The following is a 13,977-nucleotide window of genomic DNA, read 5'->3' on the forward strand; positions in this document are numbered from 1 at the left end:
AGACGCAGAGTAAATTTAAATCTGAAGAACTCAAATAGCGAAAATAGATATGTTCTATGTTTTATAGATTAGCAGATGTTGATTGATGAGATGTTGATCCTCGTCGAGTGAAAACTTTTCTGGAATAGAATGCAACGCACGCGATTTCATAAAAGCTTGCATCTAATTACGAAACTCATAATCATAATCTTGCAAGTCTTTATTAATTTAATATTTATCTCTAATTGCATTAAAAGAAAAATATAGATACAAGAAAAGCAGAAAAAATTAGAAAGAAAAATTAGAAAGAAGATATAAAGTGATTCTATTCATAAAAACTTATAAAACTATAATAGAATTTTATAATAGAAAATGATCCTATTAATAAAAAACTTATAAAACTATTGTTTCATATAAGGATGTATCTGAATCATAAAAACCATACAGAATATGACCATATAAAAGTTCAACTCAATTGCTCTAAATGAGTGAAGAAAACGCAGACTGGATTTCACTCTTTTAATCGTGATAAGAAAAAGAAGGCACTTAAACCGACTAAAGGCAATTAGAACGCGAGTGAGGAACGGGTGTAGGGCAGCAAGAATATTATTCGTGCAGTTTACGCGGTTTATTACCGTTAATTAATGGACTCGGGTGCATTCGATGTGCATACGTATGCGTGCGCTTGGCGTAACACAGTTGCTCCTTATCTGTCACGCTCGCGTCACGAGTCACGTTTGCAACTGCTCGTAACCGTCGTACGTGTTTTGCTCGTGAAATTGATTCGTCTTCCTCTCGATTCTCTTTAGTATCGAATCTCACGGGAGCTGATTCCTCCTACCAGATTCGATTATGTTTTGTATTATCTTGCGTCTAACAGTTTCTTTTACAAGTTCACTCCTGAATTCCAAATCTGTGACGTAAATTACTTACTTTCATGCTACTGCATTAATTCCAGTTTTATTATTAATTATTGTAATAAAACAGGTTAAATCTTATTGTTAATTAATAATTTAATTAAAGACTAAAGAATTGAGTTTCTAAAGATTTCTCTTTCAATTTTTGTTTCCTATGTATATATTAATACTTATAATCTCTGTTAATGCACAATAGAATGCTTTACATCACGAAGAGTTATTTTCTATTTATATTTAGCAAAATTATAATTGAATACGTAGTATTTAAATTAACAAATCAATGTAAATTATTATTGAAATTTTAAAAGCTGTCTTTTGTTAAAAAAGCTTTTGAAAAATACAAGAGTATTCGTATCTTCCTAATTACTTTGTTTATAACTACGTCTTTATAAATATCGTGTGAAAATTTATTATTGCTAAGTACATTAAGACGATCGTTTCACTGACAGAGCATGGGAGGCGCGAAAAGAAATAGTTTAGACTCAATACGACTACCGAGAACCGATTTAAAGACTCTACTCGGGGAAAAAGGGAACGTTGTCATTACGACAGGCATAGCGACTGAAATACCAGGAAGCAATGTTGCTCGTAGCTTTGAAGTCCGCGAGCTATCGCGATAATGACGCGGAGAGTGTCAAGACGAACAGTAAAAAAGAAAATTAATTTCTCTCTGTTGAAATTAAGTTGCGGACTCGTCATCATTATTAATTCTTATAATAGCAAACTATAAAATTAAGTCAACTGCTACATGGCCCGTCATTCAAGTGGTTGATATTAATAGCTCTGCTTCGCGATCGCTTCGGTCGAGGAATTCCCAATTTTCCCGACGTTATCTTTCAATACGTGCGAACGCAATATATCGAGCCGGATAATGTCCTTTCCTTCCTTTTAGATCCCGCCACTAATCGTCTCGAGGACGACATTAGGAGAGGGGAAAGGGGTGGCGAATATGCAAAGTACCTTTTTCCTCTCACCCTCGCCGCGCGAGATCGGGCGGAAGGGAAGAAGACTCCTGGCGTGCGGGAATCGGATTACGAGGCTCGTTAAAATATTATTCGGGCGTAAGTTCTTGGTGACACGCGGCGTGGCGCGGCGCAACTCGACGTCGACGTCGGCGTCGTCTTCGTCTATGCAAAATAATCGCTTCTTAATTGCGGAGTAATTGCGAATTCGTGAGAGACACCGGGCGCGCGGTGCCTCCTCGCCCGTCCCCCCTTCCCCCCCGTTACCCACTCAAAACGGCGCCGTCTGTCGCCCACATTATCCGCGCGAACTTAAATTTAACCCTTCGGGACGCGCAGAAAAATGCCGTCGTGCGCAGCTTGCGCGACTGTCGAGCGATTTTTCTTCGCATTTTGTTTGTCGAAATGCGAGCCGAGAAGGCAGATGTATCTCATTGTAGGAGAACTGAGCTCTCTCGAGCCTTGTAATGACGACGATTAAAAAAGAGGGAGGGTAATATTAATTTTGTCATTATTAATATCATGAATTAATATTTATTGATATTATATCAATACTTATATTCATTACGATTAGATTAATTAACATTTATTTAATGCGCAAACAAAATATTTCAAACATTTGAAATCATTAATGTATCGTTCATGATTGTTATTTCGCAGTATTATCTATTCTTTCTCCAAATTTGATTAACAGTCATTTTTAAGATACAGATACTTTTACTTAAACATTTTAATCGTAATTTGAACTTTTCTCGCAAACACGTAAGGAAAAAAGAAATTTATTAATCGTAAGGAATGTAAAGAACTTCCAAAATTAAATGTATCTTTAATTAGAATACGCTATCCTAGGATTGAACTAAAATTATGATGTATCTTTCAAACGAATCACTTTTCTCTCTTTGCTCTGTTCATTTACGTCATTTACGAAGCTGTTTTGATTAGGAAGAACGTCCGCCAGCGTTTGTCGTACGAAACTCGAAACGATCTTGCTTATAGTGGCGGCGTTCTCGTTCTCTTCGGGTTCGAGCACCAGAAGTGCTTTCGCAGAGGGATGCTTCCTGCTCATCTGGTGGCGTCTCTCACAGCGCATGCCTTGAAATCATGGCCGATATACCCGTCGGGTCGACCGGCGTGTTAGAAGACGCGCGCTCGATGGCCATTGCGGTGGTGGCGTGCTTAGAGTCCGCTGCCAGAACGCGCGCAAGAGTATACGCCAACCACCGGTGGCAAGAATAATAGCAAGGGTCCTCTCCAGCGCTCCCTTCATCTCGCTTCTGCGTGCCGGGTGCCTCTCTTTTCGCGGCGCGGATAACACGCCGCAGTCCTTCATGCCGTTCACCGGCAACCCTGCGAACAAACGGGCCGCCAGGCCGCCTTATCTCAAGACGCTTTAATGTGTTTAACCCGGCGAAGATAGTGGACAATTTATTGCTCCCTATTTTAAGCGGGATTTCTGTCTCTCTCGTTCTCTCTTACGTCCCTCTTCGCTGTCCTATCTCTTTCTCTACCTCTCACCCTCCGCGATTACTATATGTTGCTCTGTGGTAGCCTCTTCTCAAATTTGGCTTAAATCACTCGACGAGACTTCAATTTTTCATATAAGGAAGACGAAGATAAAAACGGAAATGTTTCTATCATCACTTTCTTTAATCTGATTTTCTTTCTTCGCGCTTTTTTTTTCAATTTTTCTTAGTAATTAAAATCAATCAGCGTGCATGAGTTTAAATAACTCAGAAATCAATTACAATTCTCGAGCAGCTCGTAGGTATTCGATAAAAACTAATATTTGATCGACTCGTCTAAGTATTTCTTTCTCGCAACTTTTTCTAATTAAATTAACATTTTAATTAAGTGATATTTATAGATATGCATTTGCCTTTTTGCGATAATATTGTAGCAAGAATGGCATAAATATCTATTCCTGATGCTCATATCCGCTGTAACAGTAGTCGATGCACGATGCAAACGTAGCAGCACCGATTTTTTAGGACAGGGCTTCGGCATCGGCAGATGTTTTTTTTCCAAGTGCGAGTCAGCGAGATTTCGAGCCGTCTTGGATCGATTTATTAGTCGACGAGATAACGGCAGAAACACGTGCGGTGACCGCGTTACGAGCGTACTCCGGGCCCGAAATTGGAGTCCTTGCTGTCACATGTTCTTTCGCTCCTCGTAAGACCCCGTTTCGTATCACAGAACATTCCAGGAAGATCCCGAAAGTAGACGGATCCTCGATAAATGGCTCGCACGTGAAGGGAATTGATTTATCGAAACGTCTAAACGCGATATAATATTAAAAAACGTATCTTGAATATTAGTAATGCCTGATTATATGATCTTATATTTCAAAATGACGTGTATTTAATTCCTATACGTGTAATTCCGTATTAGTTCTAAATTGTAAGATTTTGATCGTCTGAAGCTATAGAAATATTCAGAAATGTAGTCAATGAATTTGAAAATACCAATTCAATTTTATTACTGGCTTCTCAGAACAGCGCAATTAATTTTCGTTGCTGCGCGATTTACATAAATATCTATAAAACACAATTGATAACAATACCATTTTTTAATAATTACTTCCCCTTTTTATTAGTTTACTTTTCTTAGAGTTTCGGCTTAATAAGGAACCAGGCTGAATTTTGTCAATCCTATAATTAGACCGGGAAGCGGAAGAACAATGCCGTATCCGCCTACTCGCGCATCTCAATTCAAATTCAAATATGCCCGTCGTAAATTGGAAGTATACTGCGCATCGAGAGGTCAACTGGCAGGCAGCGAGCACGCGACGCGACGGGAGAGAACAGCGCGGATTTTTCCGAGCCGGTTGATAGACGCGACACCTATTTTCCGCTCCGGCTCCATAAACCACCTGGCGAGACCATTGAGATGGCCATTGAGCGGTCGCCGCGATTTTTCTCCCCGCGCGAAACTCGCTATGCATCTCGCTATGCAACGAATGAATACGCGACCTTTCCTCCCCGTTGCACAACGACGGCACTCTGGATAATAGAGCCGCATCTCTCCACGATGCGCTCGCGCGCACGCAACGCGGAGACGCGAACGAAGTACGTACGTTTAACGTGGTCGCGCGCTCGCTTGAATAACAATTTATAAAACTCTCAGCGACGACGACGACGGCGACGATGGCGCAGAACGTCGGTCATCCTCGGTCGAGTTCATTACGAGCGTTATTTGCATGCCCGGCCTCCGTGATGCGTCGAGGAATCATCGGAATCCGTGCATGTATATTTCTTTTTTTTTTTAAGCGTGTTTGTTACAACGATTCGCAAGTATGGCATAATCGGATTAATTATTTCGATGATGGTATATGTGAGTAAACTTTAATAGTGAGTAATGGTCTCGTGTAACGTGGAATGTGAACATAGAAGAGAGACTAGAAATGTACAAAAGAGAGGAAAGGAAGGATAGAATGCAGAATTTAAAAGAGAGAGTAATATGTAGAAAAAAAATGTAGAAAGCAAAATGTTTTTAGCAAAGAAATATATACGCGTAATAAAACATCGAAATATAATAAAGTTGAAATTATGTAATAAAATTATTATTACAAATGGAAGTTCTACATCTTCAAAATTTTGTATGATAATTGAAAAGTAGCTGTGTCTTAAATGTGCGAGAACATATTTCCTTATCGAATGGCATGTTTTGTACCATCTTCGACACTTTATAAAACCTCCTAAAATTTTCATTTTAAATCTGAAGAGATGTTGACATCAAATGATTGAACTGTGATTTTTATATATGCAGTATATCCTATTCCATTCTTCTACACGTTTCTCGAGCACGCCTTTCCTTCTTTCGTCCTTTCTCTTTCCTCTTGTCTTTCATGCGCCACATTCTTTTTTTTTTCTACGGGGATGAGGTCAGCCGGCGTTAATGATCAAATAAATACGCATGTGCGTGGCCTATGCTAATTCGGCGTATATCCGCGTATGCTTATCGTCGACGACAATGCGCGCAGCATCGGCCATCGGCGACGATTAGCTTGCGGCAGAGGTAACGCGCGAACTTTGACCCCCGTCGTAAAAATCGTCGAGTTACTGTTTCGCTGCAGCTGTTACGGATGCAAATGCCGATGCTGTCGTCGTCGTCGTCGCCACGGACGTAGCGACCCCGATTACTTGCCTCGCGAGCTTGTCCGTCCGGACCGACCGCTGCGCGATTCTCGATTCCAGACGATAATTACTGGTCGACTTGGGCGTGCTTTCATTCGCCGCGTGTTTGTCAGATCAGGTCAAATGGGAATTTTTTAATGGCGTTTCCTCCCAACGACAGGTGATCAGATCTAATCCAGCGGCATATGCATCGGGTCGCCGGGGCGATCGTTTAGTCACGAAAGATCATGTTTGTAAATCAGTGAGATACATGTTTTGAAAGTCGCAACTAACAAAAAAAGTAAGTTGTTACATGCATATGGTGAGTTTTTAAGATCACTGACAGATTTTTATAAATAAAATGATTGAATGAGGTAAGTTTTATATTGTGCAATATATAATTTGTAATAAAATAACATTGATAAAATGGTTTCTGCACGCGTATCATACCGATGTAATAAGAGGTGGAGCGGAATTTATTTACTTTCAACAATGGCATTTTAAAATTTTCTCTCTCTCTCTCTCTCTCTCTTTCTCTCTCTCTTTCTGGTTTCTTACAAAAATTATATTAACTTTCTTGCTATAAGCTTATATATCTCTTTCAGCTTTTTGATATATTTTACAGTATATTAAATATTAAATATGTATATATATATATTAGATTTACCATATTTATATCTATTATTTATACTATCTTTTACAGTTTTATCTCTATCTTTATTAAACTGCAGAAAAGTATTGTAAACAGAAAACCTCTTAAAATATTTTCTAAAAATAATTTTAGATAACAACGCTCTTTCCTCTTTCTAATCGCATTTCTTGACAGACAGATTTTGAAAAAATTAAATCTCGTCATGATACGCGTATCGCCTCATGCTCTAGCTCACAAAAGCTTATCAGCATTTTATTGTAGCATAACATGTTTAACTGTTATACACATCGTTACTTGTATCTGATAACTCGCACAAGCACATCAACGCGCAATTCACACAATTTTCACGAGCATAACCCGTGTCGTCCTCGGGGTCTTTCTCGTGTAGGGGCGTGTTATTTGACATTCGAAACTTTGTGCTCGCTGCCGCATTGTCACGGAAGATCATTATGGTTAGAGATACAAAACGTACGGCACGTGACTCGCTCCTGATTAAAATGTTAATCAGCGGTTCCCTCTCTTTTTTTTCCTCCCCGCCTCTCTCCCTCTCATCCGATATCCTTTCAATAACTCGGCCCGGAGTCCCGGTCGGTGAATGAGCCGCCCCCGTAGATCCCCGTGCGCCCATACGCGTCTCCGGTTACCTCTGTGGATTAATTATGGGGGTAGATCAAAAGAGCATGCGACCACAAAGCCGCTAATGCAACGGGTGGTCCGCGTTCAAAAAGTGCGCCTCGTATTTGGACTCGGTCGAGGCATTCGTGAAAACGAAATATGTATTTCGGCGCGTATATTCTATCCACCAGAATTTTTTTATTTTCTTCTTTTTTTGTCTGTCTCTCTCGTATCTCGTGCCTTTTGTTGTGCAAGATCAGGATTATGAACCTCTATCTGTGACTAAATACTTTAATTTTTCACTTTAGCGACAACTACTGAAATCATCATTAAGATATGTAATTTCTACGTCGTTTCTAGCTAATTACGTACATCTACATTTTTATCGGATACGATTGGTTTGAAAGTATGATAAATATAAAAGTTGAAATCGGTTGGAAAAAACAAACTTGCGCATTTATAATAAAGATAGATACATAAATTATACTTTTTTTTCTTTTAAATAGAATTACTTTTGAATAGAATGAAATATTAATCCTTCAATTTTTTTTCTTTTTAGTAGCATTTGTCTTGTTACGAAACTCGATATCTTCATTTTTCTATTGTGATGTCAATATTGTCTTTATTTGAGAAATTTAAATTAAATATTTATTAATAAGGATCTTTTTGAAGATAATAGTTTTTAATCTATAATCTTAAATTTAACGATTTTTATTTTTTCTTGAAACGACATAGTCTTAGAGATACATGTAGCAGAATATTTAGATTTATGCGAGGAAGAGGATATAACGGGGATATCTGTTCTAAGCGGAAACTCCATAATTTACTTACAATTAAACGATTACAAACGAAACGATTATTTACTCACACAAGTAATTATTTACAAGATTACACGGGCATCGAGAAGCTCGGTAGCCGTTTGTTTGCACATTTATGCTGAAATCTTAACTTCTCCTTCTTCGTCGCGTTTCGAATGATTATCAAAAAGTCTCGCGAGCCGATCGAGCGCCCTTGACTTTTGGGTTATCGTTGGGGGTCGCGGGGTCTCACTGATATATCCATAGAGTGGGACGAAAAATCGCGAATATAAGCTGTTCTTCTGCACGCATATACGCGGATTTATGCACTTCACGAGTTGCAAGAGTCTTTAATGACCTTCTTTCGTTCGGGCAACGAATGTCAAAATGTTAATTGAACATCGTGTTCCTTTTTGTCGCTGCCTTTGTTACAAACACACAATCTTTTGAGCATCCTGAATAAAAAGCGCGATGATAGGATTTTGATATTAGGCTTCATACGTTTCTTTCATCTGAGACGGATTTAAAATATATTCCTTTTTTTCTATGCTGTATTTCTCTCTCTCTCTCTCTCTCTCTCTCTCTCTCTCTCTTCTTTGCGGATAAAAATCTGTGCGTATCAAGCTCCGGATAACCGACATTCTACCCTGTGCTCCATGCTGGACGTATTCTTCAACGGGATTCGCACTTCTCGGATTAAACGAGATATTATTTTTACCGTCCGCGGCTACAAAAGCGAAAAGTTGCGCTGTGTGCGGCGTTTTTGAATTTTTTAAATTCCGCACACTTTTTCTACCTCCGTCCGTTGCTGCAACGAGTGTTTTTAACTTTTTGTGGATTACGGTTTCGTCGCAGTCGTCGACGCCAGGCGTCACGTATGTGCGTATCTGTTATCCAACGCGAGAAAGAGTTCGGTTCTACAATTTGAACGCGCATTCACGCGCTGCAGTTTCGCATTGTCAAACAGTTGGTACGAAGATCCTCAAAGGGGCCGTTAAAGCGTAGTTTTTGTTATAAATATCTCGCAATTTTTATCGTAATAAGGCAATAATTTTTGTTATAATGTAGTAATTTTAGGTCTTTCTGAAGAAAGGATTTTTTTAATGACATATTTTTGAAAAATATCGCTTTAAAAGGACATAAACCGCAAAGTTGTATTAACACAGTTGAATTCTACTCTAAGCAATTTTAACTTCTAATTAAACAAAATTTATTAACCAATTTTATTAATTTTTTAAAATTCTCTCAATACACTGATATCCACTTTTTCGTATATAATTTTATAACTTTATTAAAATCGTTGACGTAGGTGAGAGTCGAATTTCTTTGAGAATCGAGCGATTAAAAGACACTCCCGACTGTATAATATAAATCGCGGCATATCGTTCGAACCTCGGCAGATCGCCAAATTAAAGGTTGCCATTGGAGCCCACGCCGCAGTATTCACGGGGGAGGCAAAAGGCGGCCGCCTCGAGGCATATTTATAAATTCACGCCGCAGATGCGCATAATGGCGCCGATTCATGACATTTGATTAGAGCATTGTCGCGGCTCACCCCACACCGACGACCGACTCACTCTCCCGCCCGTTTTCTACGACTCCGTAAGCGGTGGTGCGCCGTAAATCGCAACCCCTTGTAGCCGTCATCTTTTTGTGCCGGTCTTGCCGGTGTTTCGCATCCGGTCGCACGCGATCATTAAATCGCGCCACCAGTCATTACTTTCCGATCGCCAGATCGATTTTCACGACCGCAAACTCGCGCCCGGGCTCACGAAGTTTCCGCGAACAATGGGGGGGTCGAAGTTGTGCAGTTGTGCACCGGGTGTCCGTAAGTATCGACCTAACAATTCTCGGTCGAAAGATCCGAGACAACGAGCTCGATCATGCGGATGCATAGATAAATCTGTTGACCGGCGATTAAAAGCTTATTTTTAGGAGTTATTCATCAAGCCGGGTGTGATACATTTTAAAAGCTTTCAATCACATATGTAAATAAAAATGATATGCAACAGATAGGTATACGCGTATATATATTAATGCATATAAAACTAAAAATTATAAGCGTTTCCATTGGTAGAGATTAATGTGTGATATAAATTATCTTCTTGGCTACCACTTTTGACTCTGCACGAACAGCTCTGCTCGTCATATATAAAAGAGACGATAACTTGGTTGGATTAATGAAGGAGGCTATCGTCAGATTCTCAAAGATATTAAACTGAGAAGGAGAGTATTATTGCGTCAATTCTCGTAACAAGGCACGCTCGATCGGCGTAAATAGTTCCCAGTTAGCGCACGCACACTGAGGCGGCCACCGGCGGCGATTAATTTATTTCAATCATCCGCAAGTCATAAAAGTTTCTTTCGTTGTCGGAGCGATGACTCGCTCTTTCTCTTTCTCTTTCTCTCGTCTGGCTATTAGGACTTCAGCCAGACCGAGCCGCGAAGTCCGGGACGGTGCAACTGGTTATTAATTCAATGATATATTCCGATCCCTCGTCACCGGGGGCCGATGGAGACTCTCTCACCGCCTCTTTCTCTCTATCCATCTATATCTATCCATCTATTTATCTCTCTGTCCCTCCCTTCGGTATCCATCTATCCATCCATCTACGTTTCTCTCGCCCCTTCCTACCTTTCTTCCCTTTCTCCCCCCTCCTTCCCCCGTCGCTCTATCTCGCCACCGTCTTCCTTCTCTCTCCGTCTCGTACTCCTATCGCTTCCCAACTTGCGAGACCGCATCCTCGCGTTATAGTTGGGGTAGTCGTATCGCCCGCGGGTTGGTAACGAGGTTACGGACTCATCTCCTACTCGCCCGACAACTTGGGCCCTCGGTTCATCAGGCCACAATATTACTAATCAGCGCGAGGATTGGCTCGGTCGCTAAGTGCTCCCCAGGATTACCAATTCACGATGGCACGTGGAGAGCTGAGCACCGCACCACTATATATCGCAAACAATGCAGAACGTCGTGCGGCGTGCCGTTTCGTCCAAGATTGCGAATATTTTCGCCTTAATGGTCTAAGTTACAAAACTGAACAAAAATCCAACTTTTAAGAGTAAGATATTATTTGTGATTTCGTGTCTTATACGAAGTGAAGTATAAGACAGTAGAGAAGAGTCTATTGTTTTAAAAATATTGATTTTTTATTACGATGCAAAATTTTGTTATTCTTAATCTTTTATTATGCTTCATTAGCTTTAGACTCGTCTAAATTAGAGGCCTCGATTATTACGTGGCGTTTCTATCATAAAATTGTTACTGGGATAAAAAAGTATTAATTATTATCAAGTATTACTGCTTTTTCTATACTTTTCTCCCCTAAAATATACTTTTTGTAATTTATCGCTTTTTCAATGAGAAAAATATCACAGCTGCAGAATGCATCATTTTTAAATCAGATGTATTATATAAGATTTTTAATAATCACTTCTTTTATTTACATGTTGCTGGAGCAGTCTGTAATTAAATCATATTTTCTTTCTTTGTTAATTGTAATATCTGAAAATCAATTTCTCAGACGAGATTGTAACTTTCTCTTTTGAGGTGCGATACAATGATCGGCGATTAGGTCGCACGATGATTACGCGTGATCAGGGCGTGGTCGCGTAATGCAATCTTAATGAATTGCCATCGAGGGGATCGTTAGGTATAACCACCAGACGGATATCCACGCCGTTCAACAACCTGATTACACGTCGGCTAATTATAACGCATTGCGCCGGTAATTAATAATCGACTTCGGGATTCGGTCGAGGCGCCTAGCTCTCGTCCTTTGAGTTTCCAAGTGCCTTCGCAAAGCCAGCCCTCCCTTCTCCCTCACCCCGGCTCACCCCATCACCCCCCAAACCCTATTCCGATGAGTGGATGGATCGAGTTGTACCTCGCGGAGTCTAAGAAAGTTGCGTGCTCTGCGCGTCCTCGTCGCGTCGCGTCGGATCGATGTCCTGCCGACAAACTATTCTCGTCGAGTCGCATTGCAGGCGGGAATTCACCACAAGCTGCTGGTATATTAATCGACGTTTGAGAATAGCGCTAAGATGCTCGCGACGTTTCACAGTCTACATATTCGACTTCGAGCTTCGCAAATTGAATCTGAAATTAAATATTATCTTGATCTCCGCTTTCGATTAAAAATGAATCGTAATTTGTTTGGTGCTTTGACGCGGAAGGCAACGTGATCTACGTTTTAATAACGTTGATTAATCTTTTATGGTGTTTTGAAAGAATGAATATATATATAATTGATTTATCTATCAGAGCAAGAAGAAGATTGTAAAGATTTCTCAAAAGGGATTGTGCACTTAATTTTCCACCTTATGCATATGTATAGATGTCGATATGTTACATGACTTAAAATTCGCATTGTATTTTGTTGTCATTTCGAAAATCTTATTCAGTAATATCACATCAATTAATCGATTATTAGAATTTAGTTGCATAACGTTATTTGAAAAATTGAAGTATTTTTTGTACAATGATCTTGGTGTCATGTCAACAACTCAATTATCTTAACGATCGACCCGCGTCATTGATTCCGATCTAACAGCACTCTGACCTATTTCGCTATCGTTTTTGCCTGCACTGTCTCGGAAACGTTCATCAAACAGCCCAAGCAGTGTTCTACTACGAACGCTTTCCAACCGCCCCGAAGGAAATCACTGTCGGTTCGTCTCGGCTGAATTCGATACCGAAAGAACAAAGCCGGTTTTCGGGACACGCACGAACGCGCTAATCTGTAATCCGACGGGGTGTAGAAATGTGTAGAAATCGGCGTGGAAAATGCGGCACCGCGCAACGTCACGTGGGAAGCGCGTCGAGCGATTTCTTCGAGAGAGCCGGTCCCGGTCCCCGAGATTTACAGCGCCTATTCTCTTCGCGGGCGCTCTCGCGCCCGCCCCTCGCCATTGTCCATAGCCCCGAGACCGTATCTCCTAATGACCGCTTATTAATATCGGACACTCCTACCTAGCACCTTCGGTGCCAACGTATTTATGGCTCGTCATTTGTTTGCCGAGGGGGTTCCGCCTGTGCGTTCGCGTAATCATGAGCGGTCACCACTGCGCCGACCGGAGCGGCAAAACGGTGGCCGACTTGACCCCGTCGCGTCGCTTCGAAAAGGGCTAATCGATAGTTCCGTCATATCTGTCTTTCTGTCCCTTTTTCCCCCTTGATCACTTTTTCGTGACGCCTAATTGTTTCGTGGTAAATACGGGAAAGAATTTTGTAACTAAAATTGTACTGGCGATCAATGACATACAAATCAATGTGGTAAATTAGACCGAAATTATAATATGTGCAGCGTTCAGTTGCGCTTGTTAAAATTTTTATGCTTTGTACACAATTTTATAATAATATGATATATATGTGAACAATCTTTTTTTCGATATTTATTAGAATTAAGAAAAGAGATTTGATCTTAAGTGGATCGAAGTCCAAAGTAAATAATAATAATAATCAATTTTCTTTGACAATTCATTTATTTAGAATAGAATAAGATTTATTTTTCCAGCTTTCTTTGTTATAAAATGTTTAAATAAATAAAGTTAGTTTGACATAACACTAAACGAGCTACATAAGCTGTATATTTTGTCAAACGGAGGAGAAACGATAGTAGTTATCTTGGCGTGACGTTTCTCACTGAAATGCATGGACCAATTGAGAGTCAACGATATATCCATACCTCGGCTGGACTGTGCGGGTTTTTCCACGATGTGCAATCCAATAAAGTTTCTTCATCGTCTTTATAATCGACATCAGCCGTTTTATCGCCGTCTATCTCTCTCTCTCTCTATCTCTATCTCTATCTCTGTTTCTCTCTCGCTTTTTCGTCGGGGGCTTCTGTTTCCGGCAACACGTCAACGCGAAAGATTGATATGGAAACAGCCTTTATGCCAGCGCGGCCGCGATTAATTATTACCTACTAGGTGCTGCGTTATTAC

This window comes from Temnothorax longispinosus, chromosome 9, assembly GCF_030848805.1.
Source record: "Temnothorax longispinosus isolate EJ_2023e chromosome 9, Tlon_JGU_v1, whole genome shotgun sequence".
In the NCBI taxonomy this organism is placed as follows: domain Eukaryota; kingdom Metazoa; phylum Arthropoda; class Insecta; order Hymenoptera; family Formicidae; genus Temnothorax; species Temnothorax longispinosus.